The sequence below is a fragment of the Chlorocebus sabaeus genome, chromosome 4 (assembly GCF_047675955.1).
Source record: "Chlorocebus sabaeus isolate Y175 chromosome 4, mChlSab1.0.hap1, whole genome shotgun sequence".
NCBI classification, from domain to species: Eukaryota; Metazoa; Chordata; class Mammalia; order Primates; family Cercopithecidae; genus Chlorocebus; species Chlorocebus sabaeus.
In genome coordinates this window covers 80213659-80229403 of record NC_132907.1, presented here as the reverse complement: position 1 = coordinate 80229403, position 15745 = coordinate 80213659, and positions in this window count along the sequence as shown.

Sequence of the window (15745 nt, the reverse complement as noted above, 5' to 3'; positions counted from 1 at the left end):
CTATAATCCCAGCACTTTGGGAGGCCAAAGCAAGCAGATCTCTTGAGCCCAGGAGTTTGAGACGAGCCTGGGCAACATGGCCAAACCCCATCTCTACAAAAAATTTAAAACTTAGCCGGGTGTGGTGGCACATGCCTGTAGTTCCAGCTTCTTGGGAGGCTGAGGTGGGAGGATTGCTTGAACCTGGGAGGTTGAGACTACAGTGAGCCATGATTACACCATTGCACTCCAGCCTTGGCAACAGAGCAAGACCCTGTTTCAAAAAATAAATACATAAAATAAAAATAAATAAATAAAGACAACAGTATCATCACCCTGATTAGGTAGTTAAATCCAAAACAAATGTATTTTCTTACCCATCTAAGCTAAATACCGTAACTTAAATTCTGTCTCCCACCCATCTAATCTAAACACTTTAATTTAAATTCTGCTTAACTTTCTTTAGTGAATGTTACAAGTCCATCTCAGACCTCAGCTTTGAATCTTAATTTCCAAACAGTTGACATGATTTGTTTTATTTTCTCCCTATCACTTTTGTCAAAAGTTGATCCTCTCCACAATAGCTCCTGTTGACTTGAGAACTGTATGTGTAATGTCCTTTGGTCAATACTAATAAATATTCGATCTGTTGTTTCATTCACCTTTCTTCCATGAATTGACCAATTTTATCAAAAGGTTGATAGAAATAAACCATACACAAGGGAAAAATAATGGGTTACAAATAGAAATTTTTTCTTATCTCCGCAAACTGATAACCTTTGATATATGTCCACAATCCCTTATCCACAATTATGTCATTTATAAAGCTCTAAAAATTTGGAAATAAACTTGCAGCAAATATATTTTGTGACAAAACCAAACCTAAAATTGATATGGAGCCATTTGTAGTCTTTTATAATCAGGCTGTGCGTATTACATCACATCCCTCGTATATACTGAATTATCTTTCTAAAATTAAAAACAATTCTGGGCTGGGCATATTGGCTTACACCTGTAATTCCAGCACCTTGGGAGGCCAAGGCAGGAGGATCACTTGAGGCCAGAAGTTCAATACCAGTCTGAGCAACATAGTGAGACTCCATCTCCACAAAATAATTTTAAAAATTAGCCAGGCATGGTGGCACGTGTCTGTTGTCCCAGCCATTCCAGCGCCTGAGGCAGGAGGATCACTTAAGCCTGGGAAGTGAAGGTTGCAGTGAGCCATAGTCGTGCTAGTGCACTCCAGCCTGGGCAACAAAGTGAAACCTGAAAGAGAGAGAGAGAGAGAGAGAAGAAAGAAAGAAAGAAAGAAAGAAAGAAAGAAAGAAAGAAAGAAAGAAAGAAAGAAAGAGAGAGAGAGAGAGAGAGAGAGAGAGAGAGGGAGGGAGGGAGGGAGGGAGGGAAGGAAGGAAGGAAGGAAGGAAGGGAAGGAAGGAAGGAAGGAAGGAAGGAAGGAAGGAAGGAAGGAAGGAAGGAAGGAAGGGAAGAAAGGAGGGAAGGAAGGAAGGAAGGAAAGGAAGGAAAGAAGCAAGGAAAGAAAGGAAAGAAGAGAGAGAAAGAAAGAAAGAACAGAGAGAAAAAGAAAGAAAGAACAGAGAGAAAGAAGGAAAGAAAGAAGAGAGAAAGAAAAAAAGAAAGAAGAGAGAGAGAGAAAGAAAGAAAGAGACAGAAAGAAAGAAAGAAAGAAAGAAAGAAAGAAAGAAAGAAAGAAAGAAAGAAAGAAGAAAGAAAGAAAGAAAGAAAGAAAGAAGGAAAGAAAGAAAGAAAAGGGAGGGAAGGAAGGAAGAAAGGAAGGAAGGAATTCTGAATTCTGAATTTTGGAACACATCCAATGCCAAGTTTTGGATAAGGGACTGTGGTCCCATGTCAGGCCATGCTACCCCTTTCAGAGTTCACTCCCCAACTAGCGAAGCAAAGCATTAAAGACAAGCCCTGGGCCAGGCGCAGTGTCTCACATCCGTAATCCCAGCACTTTGGGAGGCCGAGGCGGGCAGATCACCTGAAGTCAGGAGTTCGAGACCATCCTGGCCAACATTGTAAAACCCTATCTCTGCTAAAAAATAGAGAAAAAATTAGCCGGGCATGGTGATGGGCACCTGTAATTCCAACTACTTGGGAGGCTGTGGTAGGAAAATCGCTTGGACCTGGGAGGCAGAGGTTGCAGTGAGTCAAGACTGGGCCATTGCACTCCAGCTTGGGCAACAAGAACAAAACTCGGTCTCAAAAAAAAAGGCCCTGGAATTCAAACAGACATGTGTGCGCCATGTTCACAGCAGCATTACTCACAACAGCCAAAAGGTAGAAATAATCCACTTCATCAACACATGAATACACGAATATACACAAAATGTTGTATATACACATACAATGGAATATTATTCAGCCTTAAAAAGTAATGAAATTCTGACATATGCTACCCATGGATAACCCTGAAGACATTGTGCTTAGTGAAATAAGCCATTCACAAAATAACAAATACTGCATGAATCACTCTATGAGGTCCCTAGAGAGGTCAAATTCATAGAGATAGAAAGTAGCACGGGGGTTGCTAGGGGGAATGGGGAAATGGGGAATTCATGCTTAATGGACACAGACTCTCAGTTTGGAAAGATGAAAATGTTCTGGAAATAAATGGAGGTGAAGGTTGCACAGCAATGTGAATACACTTCATGCCACTGAACTGTCCATTTTACAGTGCCTCAAATGGTAACTTTTATGTTATGTGTAACTTACCATATTTTTCTTTTTCTTTCTTTCTTTCTCTTTTTTTTTTTTTTTTTTTTTTTTTTTGGAGGTAGAATCTCTCTGTGTTGCCCCGCCTGGAGTGTAGTAGCACAATCGAGGCCTCACTGCCACCTCCACCTACCAGGTTCAAGCGATTCTCCTGCCTCAGCCTCCTGAGTAGCTGGGATTACAGGTGTGCACCACCACACCTGGCTAATTTTTGTATATTTTTAGGAGAGATGGGGTTTCATCATGTTGGCCACAATGGTCTCGATCTCCTGACCTCGTGATCCGCCCACCTTGCCTTTCCAAAGTACTGGGATTACTGGCGTGAGCCACTGCGCCCGGCTCCACATTTTTCTTAATGGCAGGCCCTAGAATATCAGTCCTCGGAGTACTGAATTCCCCTCTCCACCTGTTCTACTTCTCTGTTCCTGGCCACCCTGAACTGAGCATCACTCTCCATCACCACCAGCAACTGCCGCCACTGAAGCCCTCCAGCCAGAAACATCAGTTCACCCCTCTCCTGGCTTAGTATTCACCTGGCTTCACTTCCTAGAGTCTCAGACTGATAAACTGGCAACAAACCCACTTGTAGCAAGGCACTAAAGCATACCCGGGTGTCCTATCCCTGCAGGCATCCCAAGCCCAGGACCGCCTGCACCATGGGCCAGTTTCCAGCTTCTGGCCACCTCCCTTACACCGTTGAGAGGCGTTAACATGAAGGAACAAGAAGCTAGATCTTCATCTAGTTGATCTACATCCCCTGTGGATTAGCTTCTCATGGCTGTTATATCAAATTACCACAGATTTCATGGCTTAGCACAACATAAATATATTCTCCTCAAGTCCAAAATCAATTTCTCTTGAGTAAAATTAAAGTGTTGGCAGGTCTGTGTTCTTTCTGGAGGCTCTAGACAAGAATCTCTTTCCTTTGCCATCTGGCTGTTAGAGGACACTTGTATTCCTTAACTTGTGGCCTTCTCCTCCATCTTCAAAGCACATCACTTCCACCTCTGTTTCCGTCATCACATGACCTCCTCTCTCCCACTCTGACTCCTCCTGCATACATCTGTCTTGCAAGGACCCTTGTGATTACGTCAAGCCCACCACATAATCCAGGACAGTCTCCCCATATCAAGACTCTTAATCACATCTGCAAAATCTCTTTGCCATGAAAAGGAACATAGTGACAGCTTCCACAGATTTCACAGGTTCCAGGGACGTGTTGGGGGAGGAGGGGATTTATTCAGTCTGCTACACCTTAATTGTCAGGCTAGACCTTCACATGCAAAATATGAGTTCTGAAGGGCTAGTATAAAGTGACAAAGTACTTCTTGCTGTTAGTTGCAGGAGAGATAAAAGGTGAGTACCGATCCACCTCTGAGAGACAGCCAACATTCAAGTTGGAAAATGGTCCAGATACATCACCAAAGCAAGGAGGGCCTTAAGTGAGTATCAGAACCTGAGTGCCGAGACAAGGGACAGATCTCTGCTTCTCAAAACATGGTAAACAAAATAACCTAAATATCCTCTCACTGTCCATCATTAGAAATGCTGAATAAAATATGACAAATATCTTTTTCATTCATAGCCAAGCTCCTAAGCAAGGAAGGGATAGCCCCAGGGCCAAAACCAATAAGGAAACAGAAAGCCAGCCTGGTAAGTATGACCTGATGCTGGGGTTGCTCTGTGGGAATTGGAGAGGTGGCAAGTTTTGCAACCAGGAAATTTATGTTTTAATTGCCACACATGAACAGTAGAGAAGGTTTTGGGTCTGTCCCAGGTGAAGAATTGGAACTGAGGTCCATAAGGCAGTAGGGGAAAAAGAAACGCCCATTAGCCCATGGAAATGATAAGGAAATGTCTTGTTTTTGCCTGAACCTAAAAAAGAGTGTTAAGAATTTCCCTACAATTTTTAAATTATGGTCTTGTCCTCATGAGGACTTGAGCTTCCAATTTTGCACTGTTTGTGTGACCTCAGAAACTCAAAAACCAAGAGATCAATTAAGGTTAAAAATGGTATTTTGTTTCCCTAAAAGTATTATTGTTGCTCTACTATTCTTCCTCCTCAGATCAATATCATCTTTTGCTTTGTGGAAAAAAAGTGAATGTAGCATAAAATAATAAAACGTAAAAGTGTTACAATATATAAATGTCCTAAGACACAGTAGACACAATTGTCTGTGAATAAAACACTTTAATTGGAAAGAAACGGATTTCTTATAGAAAAATAATTTTTCTTTGAATTCCAAAAGAACTTTCCTTGGAAACATGTTTACAAACATTAGCCACAGAGCTTAAGGAAGAGATTAAAAACCCTACTGGCTGGGAGGAAGGCACTTGGACAGAGAGAAGTAGCAGGGAATAAGGGAAATATAACCAAAGGCCCACAAAGGGAATTAAAACCTTGGGAGATAAGTGGCATGGGTGGTAGACACACTCACCATGACCACCATCCCACAGATTGATCTGAGGCAGGGTTTGCAATAAGAACTGTTGAGATGCAAGTATTATAGCATACCATTCTTTGTGTAAAGGACAAAATATCCAGGAATAGTTTTGTTTTGAGGTATAATTATGCTATTTCAGGTGACTCAGCTGGAGTCACCAGCTTTATTCCAATTTCTTAGTTCTCTCTTATGTCTGCCCTTTACTTACCTTCCTACCTCAACCCAGGCACCCTACGTATAAGAACCCCACCACTCTTCTTCACACTAAGCTCAGGCACAATTGCGATCACCTCCCATTTCATTGGTTACTCCTTTAAAAAGGCTGTAGTCTACTAAAACATAAAGTAATTAGAAAAATTTAACAGACTTTAATTCCATGACAAAAACTACAGAATGTGGCTAAGATACATTAAAGAATATCTAAATAGATTAAGAGGTATACCATGTTCATGAATTGAAAGATTCAATATTGTTAAGATGTTCATTCACCTCAAATTGATTTACAGATTCAACACAATCCCAGTGAAAATCTAAACAGTCTTTTTTGGAAATTAGAGATTGATGTAAAACTTATTGTAAGTTTTGCATGGAAATCCAAATGACTTAGAACAGGTAAGAAACTGTATTAGTTTGAGACCTTCCAAAAACAGATCAACAGATTTGATGCACAAGAGATGTATTGAAAGAACTGCCTGTGAAAGATAAAAGAAGGTCAGGCGCAGTAGCTCATGCCTGTAATCCCAACACTTTGGGAGGCCAAGGCAGGTGGATCACCTGAAGTCAGGAGTTCGAGACCAGCCTGGCCAACATGGTGAAATCCCGTCTCTACTAAATACAAAATGTTAGCTGGGTATGGTGGTGGACACCTGTAATCCCAGCTACTTGGGAGGCTGAGGCAAGAGAATCGCTTGAACCTGGGAGGCGGAGGTTGCAGTGAGCCGAAATAACACCATTGCACTCCAGACTGGGCAACAAGAGTGAAACTCCATCTCGAAAAAAAAAAAATTAATTAATTAATTAATTAATTAACTAATTAAAGGAGAGGTAGCAGGAGCAGCCAGAGAGAGAATTTAGACCATGATACAAGTCTGACAACCGTGAAAGGAGAAAGTAAAGGAAGGACTGACTAGAAAGAGCCTGATACAAAAGTAATGTTCTGCCAGGGTGTTTTCAAGTCAAATTGCCCTTTAAAGGAATCCTGCCTTGGGCAAGATGGCCCACTTAAAATAATCCCACCATAATCAGTCATTGGCTGGGAGCAGACTGGAGAAGAGTGGCCTGGCATGAATGCCCTGGTGGATGTATGATTAGCTTCTGGAAGCTGTCAATCAGCCATGCTCTCCATGGAAGTTTCCCTTGAAGGAGACAGCCTGAGCAGGTCATCTCCATGGCTGCCAAAACAATTTTTATAAAGAAGAAAAAAGTTGAAGGACTCAGACTACCTAGGTTCATGACTTACTATAAAGCCACATTAATCAAAGAGAGTGTGGTATTCACATAAAAGCAGAAGAATAAATAAAATAGGAGAGAGCCCACTTATAGGGTCAAATGGTTTTTGACAAGGATTCCAAGGTAATTCAATGAAGAAAGAACCGTCTTTTCAACAAACACTACTGGAACAAGTAAACACAGTATCCATACGAGAAAAAAATGTACACCCTCCATCTTGTACCACACCTAAAGTGGGAGTACACCTGGAAAGTTACAAAAATCAATTCATGCATCTAAAACTAAAAGCTAAGGCTTTTAGTTTTCCATAATATTTGGAGAAAATATTATGACTTTGGTGCAGGCAAGGATTCTTTAGGCAAGTAATAGAAAGCGCTAACTATAAAAAAAAAAGATAAACTGTGCTTTATTAAAATTTAAAATTTCCACTTTTTGAAAAATACCACTACAAAAATGAAAAGTCAAACCACTGGGTGAAGATATTCATAACATATACAGCTGACAAATATTTTGCCTTGAAAAAATGCAAACAACTCTTACAACTATCAATAAATAATAGGAAAACAAGACAACTAGAAAATGGGCAAAAGATTTAAACAGACATGTCACGAGTGTATATATACAAATTATCAATAAACACATGAAAATATGTTCAATATCACTGATCTTCAGAAAAATGTAAATTAAATCCACAGTGAAGTGCTACTACACACTAGAACGACTAAAATTAAAAAGACTGGTTGATAGTACCAAGTGCTAGCATGGGTAGAGCAGCTGAAACTCTTATACATTGCTGGAGGAAGTGTAAAACGTCATGGTCACTTTGAAAAACTGTTTATTATGAAGTTAAACATATTTATTATACTTACCATGTACAATCGAACTCCTAGGTATTTGCTTAAGATAAAGGAAAACATATGTCTCCAAAATGACTTATACATAAACATTCGTAGCAGCTTTACTCATAATAACGAAAACCTGGAACAACTGTCCCTCAAAAGATGAATGGATAAACAAATAGTGGTATATTTGTGCAATAGAATACAATAAAAATAAGCAAATATGCCCAACCACATGTACCAATCTCAAAAACATTATATTAAACAAAATGACCCAGACTTAAAAGAATATATACTGTATGGCTTCGTTTATGAATTTCTACAACAGGAAAAACTAATACAGAGATCAGTGGTTTGGTTGGGTGAGAGGGAGGAATGATTAGCTGCATAGAGAATAAGGGACAGTTCTGGGTGAGGAAATCGACTGATTATCTGATTAAAATGGTGATTACTAGAGTGGATACATTTGTTAAAATTCATCAAACTAGACACTTCTTGTGCATTTTTATTATATATAAATTACTTCTCAATGAAGTTGATTATATTTTTATTTTTAACAAAAGAGTGAGGGCCAAGCACGGTGTCTCATGCCTGTAGTCCCAGCTGCTTGGGAGGCTGAGGTGGGAAGAACACTTGAGCTTGGGATGTCGAGGCTGCAGTGAACCATGATCACTCCACTGCTTTCAGCCTGGGTAACAGAGCGAGACCATGTCTCGGAAAAAAGCGTGGAGCTCTCTATCCAAGGTGCACAGGGAGTCCGAAGTGCTGGAATCCAAGTCTGCAGCAGAGAGAAGGAGCTGCCCCAGAGTGTCCCTCTGAGAGTTCCACTTGGGAGAGGCAGCAGCCGTCTACTGGCTGATGTGGAAGAAGCCACAGAGCTTGTAGCTTCTCATTTGTATTACAGTAGCATCCACGTTTACCATTGCAGTTTCCTTTTTTTTTTTTTTGAGACGGAGTTTCGCTCTTGATGCCCAGGATAGAGTGCTGTGGCGCGATCACCACTCACTGCAACCTCCGCCTTCCCGTTTCAAGTGATTCTCCTGCCTCAGCCTCCCAAGTAGCTGGGATTACAGGCGCCCGCCACCACGCCTGGCTAATGTTTTTGTATTTTTAGTAGAGATGGAGTTTCATCATGTTGGCCAGGCTGATCTCGAACTCCTGACATTGTAATCCACCCGCCTTGGCCTCCCAAAGTGCTGGGATTACAGGTGTAAGCCACACCCGGCCAACCATTGTATTTCCTAATATTACATCTTTGATATTTGATATTTTGTACTCTGATTGTAATTTTTTTTAGTTTACTAAATATTAGTTTTACCAACTTTCTAAAAATGAACGCATTCATTCAACAAATATTAGTTGAGTATCTATTATATGCCAGTCTCCATTCTAAGAACTAGGAATACAGCAATGGGGAAAGAAAGTAATAATTATTAAAGTGCTCTCTATAATGCATTAGATGATATTAAATACTAAGGAGAAAAACAAATCAGAGAATAATAATAAGGAACTAGGGAGGAGGAGGCAGGGGAGGAGTCTCAAATTCATACAGGGTGCTGAGAAGTGACACATGACGAAAGACCTGCAGAAGATGAGAAGTTGATCCAAGCAGATAACAGAGGGAAGAGCATTCTAGGCCAAGAGAATAGCAAGGGCAAAGGCCCTGAGGTGGGGGTACGCCTGGAGAGTTCAAGGACAGCAAAGGGGTCTATGTAGCTATAGGCCAGTGAACAAGGCAGAGTTGTGGAAGACGAGGTCAGATACGAAGAGGAGGGCTAGAGGGTCATGACGAAGATTTGACATTTATTCTGAGGTGAGCTAGAGAGCTATTAAAGGGTATGGAGCAGAGGAGGAAAATGATCTGAGCAGCCCATTAACAAGAGAACAGGCTGATGTGTTAGGACTGGACTGGAGAAGACAGGTGGAAGCAGGGAGCTCATTCAGAGAGAATTTGGTACCTTGGGTCAGGATGGGAGCAGTGGATGTGGGAAGAAGTGGCTGGATTCTGAATATATATGAAGACAGAACCAATGATATTTGCTGGTGGGTCACACGCTGGGTAGGAGAGAAAAATGTGGCCTCAAGAATGACTTGGCCGGGTGCAATGGTTCATGCCTGTAATCGTGGCACTTTGGGAGGCCAAGGCGGGCGGATCACCTGAGGTCAGGAGTTCAAGATCAGCCTGGTCAACATGGTGAAACCCCATTTCTACTAAAAATACAAAAATTAGCTGGGCGTGGTGGCACACGCTTATAATCCCAGCTACTAAGGAGGCTGAAGCAGGAGAATTGCTTGAACTCAGGAGGTGGAGGTTGCAGTGAGCCGAGATCACGCCACTCCACTCCAGCCTGGGTAACAGAGCAAGACAGAGCAAGATTCTGTTTCAAAAAAAAAAGAAAAGAAAAGAAAAAGAAAAGAAATATTCCAGGATTTTTTTATTTCAGTAACTAGAAGGATGGAGTTACAGTAACTAGAGACTAAGATGAGGAAGACTACAAAAAGAGCAGATAAGACAGTGTGGTGATTCCTCAAGGATCTAGAACTAGAAATACCATTTGACCCAGCCATCCCATTTCTGGGTATATACCCAAAAGATTATAAATCATGCTGCTACAAAGACACACGCACACGTATGTTTATTGCGGCACTATTCACAATAGCAGAAACTTGGAACCAACCCAAATGTCCATCAATGACAGACTGGACTAAGAAAATGTGGCACATATACATCATGGAATACTATGCAGCCATAAAAAAGGATGAGTTCATGTCCTTTGTAGGGAAATGGATGCAGCTGGAAACCATCATTCTCAGTAAACTATCACAAAAACAGAACACGAAACACTGCATGTGCTCACTCATAGGTGGGAACTGAACAATGAAAACACTTGGACACATGAAGGGCAACACCACACACTGGGGCCTGCTGTGGGGTGGGGGGAGGGAGGAGGGATAGCATTAGGAGATATACCTAATATAAATGACGAGTTAATGAGTACAGCACACCAACGTGGCACATGTATACATAGGTAACAAACCTACATGTTCTGCACATGTACCCTAGAACTTAAAGTATAATAAAACATTTTAAAAAGAGCAGATAGGGAAGATTAGAATCTCAGTTTTGAACAGGTTACATTTGAGACAACTATTTGATTTCCAAATGGAGAGAGTGAGTAGGCAGTAGGGCATTGTTATCACAGGAGAGGACAGCCCCGTGCATGTTGTTGCCCCTGAAGACCTGCCAGTGGGACAATATCATCAACAGTGACCTTGGTGATCCTGACCCCATGTGGGCCTAGGCTAATGTGTATATTTGTGACTTCGTTTTTAACAAAAAATTTAAAAAGTAAAAAAAAAAAAACAATTGGTCAGGCGCGGTGGCTCATGCCTGTAATCCCAGCCCTTTGGGATTTGGGAGGCCGAGGCAGGCAGATCACCTGAGGTCAAGAATTCAAGACCAGCCTGGCCAACATGGTGAAACTCTGTCTCTACTAAAAATACAAAAATTAACTGGATGTCGTGGTGGGCGCCTGTAATCCCGGCTACTCAGGAGGCTAACGCTGGAGAATCGCTTGAAACCGGACGCCAGAGGTTGCAGTGAGCCAAGATTGCGCCACTGCACTCCAGCCTGAGCAAAAGAGCGAAACTCCATCTCAAAAAAAAAAAAAAAAAAAAAGTAAAAAAATTAAAATTGTAAAACTGGAAAAGCTCTTCTAGAATAAGGATATAAAGAAAAAATATTTTTAGACAGCTGTACAATCTGCTTAAAGCTAAGTAGTTATTACAAATAAGTCTAAAAGTTTATAAATTTAAAAAGTAACAGTAAGCTAACGTTAATTTATTATTGAAGAAAGAAAACCTTTTATAACTTTGGTGTAGCCTAAGTGTACAATGTTTAAAAGTCTACAGTCGGGTACAGTAATGTCCTAGGCCTTCACATTCATTCCTCACTCACTCACCGACTCAGCCAGCACAATTTCCAGTTCTGCAAACTCCATTCATGTTCTGTATATGTGGACCATTTTTCATCTGCATGAAAAAAAACTGCATTTTTACTGTACCTTTTCTGTGTTTAGATACACAAATACTTACTATTGTGTTACAATTGCCTATGATATTCAGTACAGTAACATGCTGTACAGGTTTGTAGCCTAAGGAGCAATAGGCTATACCACATAGTTTAGGTGTGTAGTAGGCTATTTCATCTAGGTTTGTGTAAGTACACTCCGCGATGTTTGCAGAACAATGAAATTGCCTAACGACACATTTCCCATAATGCATCCCCATGGTTAAGCAACCCATCACTGTATATATATATTCTATTGGTTCTGTTTCTACTGAGGACCCTGACTAATGCATCAAGCAAGTGCAGTGAAGTGAGAGAGAAGGGACAGAGGTGTTTACAACCAACTGAAAGTGCAATTTCAGCAGGATAAGGAGGGACATGAAGACCCAAGAGAGATCGGGTAAATTACTAGGGGTAAGCTCAGTGGATTGTGATCCCCTTGGGCTTGAAAGATTGCTGGAGGGGGGCATTATAGGGAGTTACAAAGTCAATTGTAAATACTTTCCAATTAACATTACACCGCATTAGTACTGAAACAGCTGTTTCCATTTTTCTCCAGATCTGCAAAGGTAAGATTGCTGCTACAAAAACCCAGCAGACAGCACCACTCTCCCCTCTTGGAACCCAGGCAGAAGGCAGCCTCAGAAGGTTGGGGTGGGAGGTGGGAGGGGAATGGGCTGCCTTCAGCAATAGTGACAGTGCAGATGTGGAGTAAGAAGGGCCCGGAAGAGCCACTCACACCCCAGCAAGCATGTTGGAGATCCAGAAACTTCCCCGTAGCCCTGCAAGGGCCAAGCAGTAACCGAGAATTCCATCAGGGTGCCTGCCAGGGGTCACCTGGACTGGATCGGGGGATGCATAGGCCAGGGGTGATAGCCCAGGGATGGGAGCCAGAAGGATGTTGTGGCTGGCTATCCAGGCAGCAGGGCAGAGGCACAGGCTCCCTGGGAGTGCCCAGTGTGCAGAGAAAGAAGAGACCAAGCATGAGGACACACAGCTCCTCCTAGGCCAGCTCAGAGCACAGGCTGCTTGAGGACAATGCCTCAATGTTCCAGAAGCTTCTCCCTGCCCCAGGGACTTCTCTGGGTGGAGAAGGATTTCTCAGGGACTTCTAATGACAGGAGAAATCATGAAGGTGGGAAACTTTCATGAGAACTTCAAACTTTAAAATGAGTGAGAAATGTACTCAAAAGAGCCTTTGTCTTTAAACAGAAAATACAAAATTACCTTGAGTGGCAAGATTGCTTTTCCGGGTGAAAACAGAGAATGACTGTTACGGAGATTTTTTTCCACTGAGAGGAAAGGCTCATATAACAAATTCCAGAAATCTGGTTACGCTTCTGCATTTCTGAGTGGTGACGCTAAATTCTCATTGCTCTACATGCAAATGAAGCCACGCTATATAAAACAGCTCTTCATGTTGACAGAACTATAAAATAATATTGGAATGGGAAGAGGCCTCAGGTCATCTAATTTAGTGGTTCTCAACCAAGAGCGATTTTGCCCCCCAGGGAACATTTGACCCCACCTGGAGACATTTTTCATTGCCACAACTTGGGAAGTGCTGCTGGTATCTAGTGAATGGAGGCCAGGCATGCAGCTAAACATCCCCCAATGCATAGGACAGCTCCCCCTGAACAAAGAATTCTGTTGTCCCCAGTGTCAATAATGCCAAGGTTGAGAGATCCTAGTCAAATCCAAATTTCTACCTAGGCATGCAGTTCTTCAGAGAACTGCCTCCTGGCTCAGCCAGCTTTGGCTTCAGAATTTCCAAGGTAATATGGAATACTATACAACCATAAAAAATAATGAAACCTTGTCCTTTGCAGAAACATGTATGCAGCTGAAGGCCATTACATTAAGTGAATTAATACAGAAACAGAAAATAAAATACCACATGTTCTCACTTATAAGTGGGAACTAAACAGTGGGTACATATGGACATAAAGATGAAAACAATAGACACAGGACTACAAAAGTGGGGAGGAGAGAAGGGTAGAAGGATTGAAAAACTACCTATTGGGTACTATGTTCACTATTTGGCTGATGGGGTCAATAGAAGCCCAAACCCTAGCATTACACAATATACCCAGGTAACAAACCTGCACATGTACCCTCTGAATCTAAAATAATTAAAGGGAAAAAATAATTTCCAAGGTAATTTGCCCACTGACTAAGTCACAGAGGCAAGATTTTTTATTTTTTCTGAGCTCTGCCTGAGCCCAGAGTCTGTGCTTATTTTTTTTTGTTTTTATTTTATTTTATTTATTTATTTATTTATTTATTTATTTATTTATTTATTTTTTTGGAGACGGAGTCTCGCTCTGTCGCCCAGGCTGGAGTGCAGTGGCGTGATCTCGGCTCACAGAAAGCTCTGCCTCCTGGGTTCACGCTATTCTCCTGCCTCAGCCTCCCGAGTAGCTGGGACTACAGGCGTCCGCCACCACGCCTGGCTAATTTTTTTTTTTTTTTTTTTTTTGGTATTTTTAGTAGAGACGGGGTTTCACGGTGTTAGCCAAGATGGTCTCGATCTCCTGAGCTTGTGATCCGCCCGCCTCAGCCTCCCAAAGTGCTGGGATTACAGGCGTGAGCCACCACGCCCGGCCGAATCTGTGCTTCTTAAACCACTCTGTCATATGCCAACGTCAGTCAAAACAGGGACATTGCACTTGTGGTATTCTGAATGCCCAGATGGTGGGATGTGAAGAGTTGCCCTACAAGATCCCCTTTCCAAAACTCTCTCTCCCACTAACTTGCCATAGTACCTGCACCCCATCACTATGAAACCACCCCTGTGGATGATGGCTTCCTCGCTTGAGGAGCATCCTATGAAAATGCAGGCAAGCCATACAGATTTGAAAAAAATTACTCTACGGTAGTCTAAGACTGATACTGCCTGTTGACCTTGGGTAAGGTACTTGACCTCCTTGTGCCTCACTGTTCTCATCTGTAAAATAGGAATAATAATTATGCCTACCTAGTGAAGGCATGAAGATTCAATGAACGATTATACGTAAAACACCAAGAATACTGCCTGACACACAGTTGGTACAACTTGGGGTTGTTTTTAACTGTGTTTTCTAGCAATCATAGGGGAAATCTGTATGGCTCTTTAAAAAACCCGGCTGAAACCCAAGCTTTAAAAAAAAATTAGTGACTACAAAAGTGCAGCTTCTGCAGTTTCTTTTCAAGTTAGACAAACTATTCAAAACTGAACAAGCATTAATAAGAAGTTGAAGAGTGGAAGGCGGTGAGTGACGGACTACTAACTTGGTTGCCAAGGAAATTCCAGGTTAGACAAAAAGATTGTTGTGGAGATTGACGTGGACTCAGAGATTAGCCCATGGAACTTCTTGTGCTTCTTTTCCCTTAGCCACAAGAGGAAACCAAACAGACAGGTGAACTGGGAGTTTGAGAGCTAACCCATGGGCTTGGGAGAAAGCCTCATGTTTCAGCAGAAGGCCTGCTTCTCTCTGACAGTGCTTGGCAAGTCTAGTGAGGACAGCCAAGAGGATAAGGTAGACACTGCCCTGATCAGCAGCAAACACACCCTCAGGTCAAGAAGAAGCGGAAAGTGACACATCTGGTGGAGGTTGTCCGTGGGCCTTTGGACCCCTAAGTGTAAAGTGGGAGAAAAATGAATATTTTTCCTAAGAAGAAGAAAGAAAAAGAGTGTAGGATGAGCCGTAAGAAAGGGTTGTGTGAGTACCTAGATGTTGACATTTCTAGAAAATTACTTCCCTATCGTCTTACAGATTTGTTCTGGATTTTTTTGTCATGGTAAAATACACATAACATAAAATTTACCATTTTAAAGCATGCAACTCAATGGCATTATTGCATTCAAAGCATTGTGCAACCATCATCACTCTCTAATTCCAGAAGGTGTTCATCGCCCTGCAAAGAAGTCCCATTAGCAGTCACTCTCCATCCCCCAGTTCCCTAACTACCATTAATCTATTTTCCGTCTCTACGGATTTGCCTATTCTGCATATTTCATATAAATGGGATCACACAACACGTGGCCTGTGTCTGACTTTAACTCAGTGTGTTTTCCAGGTTCCTCCATGTTGTAACCTGCATTAGAACTTTAGCCTTTTTATGACCAGATAATATTCCATTGTATGGGTATATCACATTTTCTTTTTCCATTCAGCTGTTGATGGACATTTGGGTTATTTCCACCTTTTGGCTATTGTAAATAGTGCTGGCATAAATATTTTGTACAAGTT